Below are 9,724 nucleotides of genomic sequence, written 5' to 3' on the forward strand. Positions count from 1 at the left end.
CACTGTAACCTTTTCTGATGGACTGTGACACTGTGTGACTCTCTCCGAGGCACACTGTGACACTCTCTGACCCTCTCAGAGACCGACTCTGACCCTTTCTGACCGAATGTGACACTCTCCGAGGGACGGTGACACTCCCTGTGACACACTGTGATACTCTCTGACACACTGTTACACTCCCTGACCCTCTCTGACAAACTCTGAAACACACTGTGACCCTCTGACAGAATGTGACACTCTGACCCTGTCTGACACTCTCTGAGACACACTGTGACACTCTCTGAATCTTTTTGACACTCTCTGAAACATACTGTGACACTCTCTGACACACTGTGACACTCTCTAAATGACTCTAATAGACTGTGACATTTTCTGTGACACACTATGACACTCTCTGACAGACTGTGACACTTTCAGTATCTCTCTGACTCCCTGAGACACACTGTGACACACGCAGACAGACTGTGACACTCTCTGACACACGGAGACATTCTCTGAGAAATGGCGACACTCTCTGAGACACACTGTGACACACTCAGACTGACTGTGACACTCTCTGACACATGGTGACATTCTCTGATAAACACTGTGACACATTCTGACGCTCTGTGACGCTCTCTTAGACGCAGTGTGACATTCCCTGACCCTCTCTAACACACTCTAAGACACGGTGTGACACTCTCTGACCGACTCTGAAACTCTCTGAGACACACAGTGACAACCTCTGACCCTGTCTGAGACAGACTGTGAATCTCTCTCACTCTCTCTGACACTCTATGAGGCGCAGCTCGATACACTGTGACACTCTGACAGATTGTGATATACTGTGACACTTACTGACTTTCTCTGGCACTCTCTTAGACACAATGTGACACCCTCTGACTCATTCTGACCAACTCTGAGACACACTGTGACACTCTCTGACAGACTGTGACCCTCTCTGAGACAAATGCTGACCCTCCCGGACACTCTCTGAGACACAGTACGACTCACTTTGACACTCTCTGATTCTCTCTGACTAACTCTGCAATCCACTGTAACCTTTTCTGATGGACTGTGACACTGTGTGACTCTCTCCGAGGCACACTGTGACACGCACTGACCCTCTCAGAGACAGACTCTGACCCTTTCTGACCGAATGTGACACTCTCCGAGGGACGGTGACACTCTCTGTGACACACTGCGATACTCTCTGACACACTGTTACACTCCCTGACCCTCTCTGACAAACTCTGAAACACACTGTGACCCTCTGACAGAATGTGACACTCTGACCCTGTCTGACACTCTCTGTGACACACTGTGACACTCTCTGAATCTTTATGACACTCTCTGAAACATACTGTGACATTCTCTGACACACTGTGACACTCTCTAAATGACTCTAATAGACTGTGACATTTTCTGTGACACACTATGACACTCTCTGAGAGACTGTGACACTTTCAGTATCTCTCTGACTCCCTGAGACACACTGTGACACACATAGACAGACTGTGACACTCTCTGACACACGGAGACATTCTCTGAGAAATGGCGACACTCTCTGAGACACACTGTGACACACTCCGACTGACTGTGACACTCTCTGACACATGGTGACATTCTCTGATAAACACTGTGACACATTCTGACGCTCTGTGACGCTCTCTTAGACGCAGTGTGACATTCCCTGACCCTCTCTAACACACTCTAAGACACGGTGTGACACTCTCTGACCGACTCTGAAACTCTCTGAGACACACAGTGACAACCTCTGACCCTGTCTGAGACAGACTGTGAATCTCTCTCACTCTCTCTGACACTCTCTGAGGCACAGCACGATACACTGTGACACTCTGACAGATTGTGATAAACTGTGACACTTACTGACTTTCTCTGGCACTCTCTTAGACACACTGTGACACTCTCTGACTCATTCTGACCCACTCTGAGACACACTGTGACACTCTCTGACAGACTGTGACCTTCTCTGAAACAAAGGCTGACCCTCTCGGACACTCTCTGAGACACAGTACGACTCACTGTGACAATCTCCGGACTCTCTCTGACACACTCTAAAAAGCACTGTAACCTTCTCTGACAGACTGTGACACACTGTGACACTCTCTGAAACACATTGTGACACTCTCTGACTATCTCTGACACACTCTGAGACACACTGTGACACTCTCTGACTCTGATTGACTCTCTGAGACACACTATGACACTCACTGACACCCACTATGACACTCTCTGACACACTATGACACATGGTGTCATTCTCTGACACTCTCTGAGACACACTGTGACACTCTCTGACTGACTGTGACGCTCTCTCACACATGGTGACATTCTCCGAGACACTGTGACACTCTCTGAGACACACTGTGACACTCTCTGACACACTTTGACACTCTCTGACCGACTGTGATAGACTGTGACATTTTCTGTGACACACTGCGACACAGTATGACATTCTCTGACAGATTATGAAACTCTGTGACATTCTCTGACTCTCTCTGAGGCACACTGTGACACTCTCTGATAGACTGTGACACACTCCTAGGCACACGGTGACACTCTCTGACTATCTCTGACACTCTGAGACATACTCTGACACTCTGTGACCCTCTCTGACCCTCTCTGAGACACTCTGTAACACTCTCTGAATCGCTCGAACACTCACTGGGACACACGATGAAAATCTCGGACACTCTCTGAGACACACTATGACACTTTCACACTCTCTCTGACCCTCTCTGTGGCAAAATATGACACTCTTTGACTCACTCTGACTCTCTCTGAGACACAGTGTAAAATTCTTATAGAAACACTATGACACTCTCTGAGACACACTGTGACACCCTCTTACTCTCTCTGATACTCGCTGAAACACACTGTAACACTCTCTGACACTCTCTGAGAAACACTATGAGATTCTCTGACTCTCTCTGACACTCTCTGAGAAACTGTGACACTTTCTGAAATACACTGTGAAACTCTCTAACTCTCTCGGAGCATATTGTAACACTCTCTGACTCTCTCGGGCAATTTGTGACACACTGTCACACACTCGGACCCTCTCAGAAACTCTCTGAGACAGACTGTGACACACTCTGACTCTCTCTGAGACACACACTGACAGACTGTGACACACTGTGACTTTCTCTAATTCTCAAGGACACTCTCTGAGATGCACTGTGACACTCCCTGACAGACTGTGACATACTGTGAAACTCTCTGATTCTCAATTACACTCTCTGAGATACACTGTGACACTCTCTGACAGACTGTGACACACTGTGACACTCTCTGATTCTCTCTGACTCGCTCTGAGACGCACTGTGGCACTCTCTGACTGACTCTGAGACACACTGTGACTCACTCCGACACTCTGTGACATACTCTGAGACAGTGTGACACTCTCTGAAACTCACTGAGATAGACTGTGACGCTCTTTGACTCCCTCTGAGGCATATTACGTTGCACTGTGATGCTCTCTGACTCTCTCTGACACTATCTGAAACACACCGTAACAATTCCTGACAGACTGTGACACACTGTGTCAATCTCTGTCTCTCTCTGTGGCACACTATGATACCCTCTGACAGACTGTGACAAACTGTGACATTCTCTGACTTTCTCTGACACTCTCTTAGACACACTGTGACACTCTCTGACCCTTTCTGTCACTCTCTGAGACACACTATAACACTCTCTCACAGACGGTGAACCTCTCGGAGACAAATGCTGACTGTCTCTGAAAATCTTTGAGACACAGTGTGACACACTGTGACAATGTCTGACTCTCTCTGACCCACTCGGAAATACACTGTAACCTTCTCTTACAGATTGTGACACACGGAGACACTCTCTAAGACACACTGTGACACTTTCTGACTCATTCTGTCACTCTCTGTGACACACTCTGACCCTCTCTCGACAGATTGTAACACTCTCTCACAGACTGTGACATTCTCTGAGACAAATGCTGACCCTGTCTGACACTCTCTAGGACACAGTATGACTCACTGTGACACTCTCAGACTCTCTCTGACACTCTTGGAAATACACTATAACCGTCTCTGACACACTGTGACACTTTCTGACTCTCACTGACTCTCTCTGACTCTCTGAGACACACTGTGACACTCTCTGAGAATCAGTGTTACACTCTCTGACTCGTTCTGACACTCTCTGAGATACACTATGACACTGTCTGACCGACTATGAGACATTGTGACATTCTCTGACTTTCTCTAACACCCTCTGAGGAACACTGTCACATTCTCTGACAGACTGTGACACCCTCTGACCCGCTCTGAGACAGAGTGTGACACTCGCAGACGTACTGTGACACTCTCTTAGACAAGCTGTGACACTCTGTGACTCTCTCTGACTCTATCTGACTCACTCTGAGGCACACTGTGACACTCTCTGACTCACTCTGAGACACACTGTGACACTTGTTGACACACTGTGACACTCTCCGAGACGCACTGTGGACTCTCTGACACTCTCTGAGACAGACTGTGACACTCTCTGACTCTCTCTGACACTCTCTGAAACACACTGTGACACGCTATGAAAATCTCTGACACACGATGGCACACTCTGACACACTGTGACACCTCTCTGACACACAGTGACATTGTCTGTGACACTGACACTCTCGGAGACATGCTGCGACACTTTTGACTCTCTCTGAGACACACAGTAACAACCTCTGACAGACTGTGACCCTCATTGAGACAAATGCTGACCCTCTCTGACACTCTCTGATACACTCTGAAATATACTGTAACCTTCTCGGACAGACTGTGACACAATGTGACACTCTCTGAGAAAATCTGTGACACTTTCTAGCACTCTCTGACCCTCTGAGACACACTGTGACACTCTCTGAGACACACTATGAAACACTCTAACACTCTCTGACACTCTCTGAGACACACTGTAATACTCTCTGACCCTCTCTGAGACACAGTGTAACACTCTCCGACTCTCTCTGACCCTCTCTGAAACACACTGTGACACCCTCTGACAGACTGTGACACACTGTGACACTCTCAGAGACAGACTGTGACACGTTCTGACTCTCTCTGACTCTCTGAGACACGCTGTGAATCTCTCTTAAACACACTGCGACTCTCTCTGACCCTCTCTTAAGCACACTGTGACACTCTGTGACTCTCCCTGATAGTCTCTGAGGCACAGCACGACATCTGTGACCCTCTCTGACAGATTGTGACAAACTGTGAGACTCTCTGACTTTCTCTGACACTCTCTTAGGCACACTGTGACACTCTCTAACAGACTGTGAAACTCTCTAACACACTCTGCGGCACACTGTGACACGCTCTGACAGAGTGTGACACACTGTGACACTCCCTGACCCTCTCTGATACCGACTGTGACACTCTCTGACTCTCCCTGACACTCCCTGAGGCACAGCACGACATCTGTGAGCCTCTCTGACAGATTGTGACAAACTGTGACACTCTCTGACTTTCTCTGACACTCTCTTAGGCACATTGTGACACTCTCTGACTCTGTCTGAGACACTCTGTGACACTTTCTGAGTCATTCTGTCATTCTCTGAGACACACTATAACACTCTCTCTCAGACTGTGACCCTCTCTGAGCAAAATGCTGACACTCTCTGACACACTCTGAGACACAGTAGGACTCACTGTGACACTCTCTGACTCTCTCTGACACACTCTGAAGTACATGTAACCTTTACTGACAGACTGTGACACACTGTGACATTCTATGAGACAGACTGTGACACGTTCTGACTGTCTCTGACTCTCTGAGACACGCTGTGACTCTCTCTTAGAAACACTGTGGCTCTCTCTGACACTCTCTTAAACACACTGTGACCCTCTCTGACTCTCTCTGACACTCTCTGTGGCACACTGTGACACTCTCATAGACAGACTGTGACTCTCTGACTCTCTAAGACACACTGTGACACTCACTGAGACTCACTGTGACACTCTGACAGACTGTAATAATATGATTCTCTCTGAGACTCTCTTAGACACACTCTGACACTCTCTGAGACACACTGAGATACACTCTGACAGACTGTGACACTCTCTGACTCTCTCTGACACTCTCATAGACACACTGTGACACTCTCTGACAGACTGTGACACACTGTGACACTCTCTGATCCTATCTGACACTCTCTTAGAAACACTGTGACACTCTCTGATCCTACCTGACACTCTCTGAGGCACACTGTGGCACTCTCTGACTCTCTGAGACACACTGTGACACTCTCTGAGACATACTATGACACACTGTGACACGCTCTTACTCTCTGAGACACATGCTGATTCTCTCTGACACTCTCTGAGACAGAATGTGACACTCTCTGACACTCTCTGAGGCACAGCACGACACACTGTGACACTCTCTGACAGGTCGTGACAAACTGTGACACTCTCTGACTTTCTCTGACACTCTCTTAGACACACTGTGGCACTCTCTAACTCTCTCTGTCAGTCTCTGAGACACACTGTGTCACTCTCTGACAGGTTGTGAAAAATTCTGTGACACACTTTGACACTCTCTGAACGACTGTTGTACACTGAGACAGTCTCAAAGACAGAATGCGACACTTTCTGACTCTCTCTGACACTCTGAGGCACACTGTGACACTCTCTGACAGACTGTGACACACCCAGACACTCTCAAAGACAGACTGTGACACTTTCTGACTCTCTCTGACTCACTCCGAAATATAATGTTGCCTTCTCTGACAGACTGTGACACACTGTGACACTCTCTGAGACAGACTGTGACACTTTCTGACTCTCTCTGAAACACATTGTGACACTCTCTGAGAGACTGTGACCCTCTCTGAGACTCTCTGAGACACATTGGGACCCTCTCTGACAATTTGAGACGCACTGTGACACTCTCCGACACTCGCTGACACTTTGAGACACTCTTTGAGACACACTGTGACACTCTCTCATACACACTGTGACACTCTCTGACGCTTTCTGAAACACACTGTGACACTCTGAGAGACTGTGACACACTGTGACACTCTCTGAGACACATTGGGAACCTCTCTGACAATTTGAGAAGCACTGTGACACTCTCTGATCCTATCTGACATTATCAGACACACACTGAGACACTCTCTTTGACTCTCTCAGGCACTTTGAGACACACTGAGACACTCGCTGACACCCTCTGAGACACACTGTAACACTCTCTAACTCTCTCCAAAAGGCACTGTGACACTCTCTGAGACACGCTGTGACACTCTCTGAGACAAACTGTGATACTGTCTGAAACACACTGTGACACTCTCTGAGACACACTGTGACATTCTCTAACTCTCTCCGAAAGGGACTATGACACTCTCTGAGATACACTGTGTGACACTGACTGAAACACACTGTGACACTCTCTGAGACACACCGTGACGCTGTCTGACTCTCTCTGAGACAAATTGTGACACACTCAAACTCTCTCCGAAAGGCAAAGTGACACTCTCTGAAACACACCGTGTCACTCTCTGAGACACACTGTGACACTGTCTGACTCTCTCTGCAACATACTGTGACACTCTCTGACACATGCTGAGACACACTGTGACACTCTCTGTCAAACTGTGGCACACTGCAACACACTCTGACACTCGCTGAGACACAGTGGGACACTCTCTGACTCTCTCTGACGATTTGAGATGCACTGTGACACTCTCTTATCCTATCTGAGACACACTGTGATACTCCCTGACAGACTGTGACACACTGAGACATTCTAAAAGACAGACTGTGACACTTTCTGACTCCCTCTGACTCACTCAAAAATATACTGCAGCCTTCTCTGACAGAGTGTGAACCCCGGTGTCTCTCTCTGAGATAGACTGTAACACACTCTGACTCTCTGAGATACACTGTGATACTGTCTGACACTCTGTGACACTCTATGAGGCACAGTATGACACACTACGACACTCTCTGACCATCTCTGACACTCTCTGAGGCACACTGTGACTTGCTCTGACAGACTGTGACACACCGTGTTACACTCTGACACTTTCTGAGACACACCGTTACACTTTCTGACTTTCTCTGACTCTCTGAGACACACTGACACTCTCTGAGACACACAGTGACACTCTCTGACCCTGTCTGAGACCGACTGTGTGTGTCTCTCTCTCACTCTCTCTGACACTCTCTGAGGCACAGCACGACACGTTGTGAAACTCTCTGACTCTCTCTGCCCCTCTCTGAGACACACTGTGACTCTTTCTGAGTCATTCTGTGACTCTCTGAAAACCCCCTATGACACTGAGACAAATGCAGACCCTCTCGGGCACTCTCTGAGACAAAGTACGACTCACTATGAGACTCTCTGATTCTCTCTGACAAACTCTGAAATACATGTAACCTTTTCTGACGGACTGTGACACTGTGCAACACTCTCTGAGACACACTATGACACTCTCTGAGACACACTGTGACACTCTGTGACTATATCTGACAATGTCTGAGTCACACTATGATAGACTATGACACACTGTGACATTCTCTGATTATCTCTGACTCTCTCCGAGGCAAACTGTGACACTCTCTGACCCTCTCTGAGACAGACTGTGACATTTTCTGACTAATGTGACACTCTCTGACAGACGGTGACACTCTCTGTGACACACTGTCACACTCCCTGACCCTCTCTGACACTCTCTGACACACCCTGTGTGACTCTTTGAATCTCTTTGACACTCTCTGAAACATACTGTGACACTCTCTGACACACTATGACACTCTCTGAATGCCTCTAACAGGCTGTGACATTTTCTGTGACAGACTATGACACTGTCTGACAGACTGTGACACTCTCTGACACACGGTAACGTATTCTGTCACACTGCGACACTCTCTGATACACACTGTGACACTTTCAGTATCTTTTTGACTCCCTGAGGCACACTGTGACACTCGCTGACAGACTGTGACACTTTCTGACACACGGTGACATTCTCTGAGTAGTTGTGACACTCTCTGAGACACACTGTGACACATTCTGACGCTCTCTGACGCTCTCTTAGACACAGTGTGACACTCCCTGACTCTCTCTGACACTCGGAGACCCACTGTGACCCTCTCTGACACTCTCTAAGACACGCTGTGACACTCTCTGAGACACACAGTGACAACCTCTGACCCTGTCTGAGACAGACTGTGAAACTCTCTCACTCTCTCTGACACTCTCTGAGGCACAGCACGATACACTGTGACACTCTGACAGATTGTGATAAACTGTGACACTTTATGACTTTTTCTGGCACTCTCTTAGACACACTATGACACTCTCAGACTCATTCTGACCCGCTCTGAGACACACTGTGACACTCTCTGACAGATTGCGACCCTCTCTGAGACAAACGCTGACCCTCTCGCACACTCTCTGAGACAGAGTACGACTCACTGTGACACTCTCTGACTCTCTCTGACACACTCTAAAAAGCACTGTGACCTTCTCTGACAGACTGTGACACACTGTGACACTCTCTGAAACACACTGTGACACTCTCTGACTATCTCTGACACTCACTGAGACACACTATGACACTCTCTGACAGACACTATGACACTCTCTGACACTGTGCCAATCTCTGACAGACTGTGACACACCCTGACCCTCTCTGAGACAGACTGTGATACTTTCTGGTGCTCTCTGAGACTCTCTTAGACACGCGGAAACA

This window comes from Chiloscyllium punctatum, chromosome 16 (assembly GCF_047496795.1).
Source record: "Chiloscyllium punctatum isolate Juve2018m chromosome 16, sChiPun1.3, whole genome shotgun sequence".
NCBI lineage: Eukaryota > Metazoa > Chordata > Chondrichthyes > Orectolobiformes > Hemiscylliidae > Chiloscyllium > Chiloscyllium punctatum.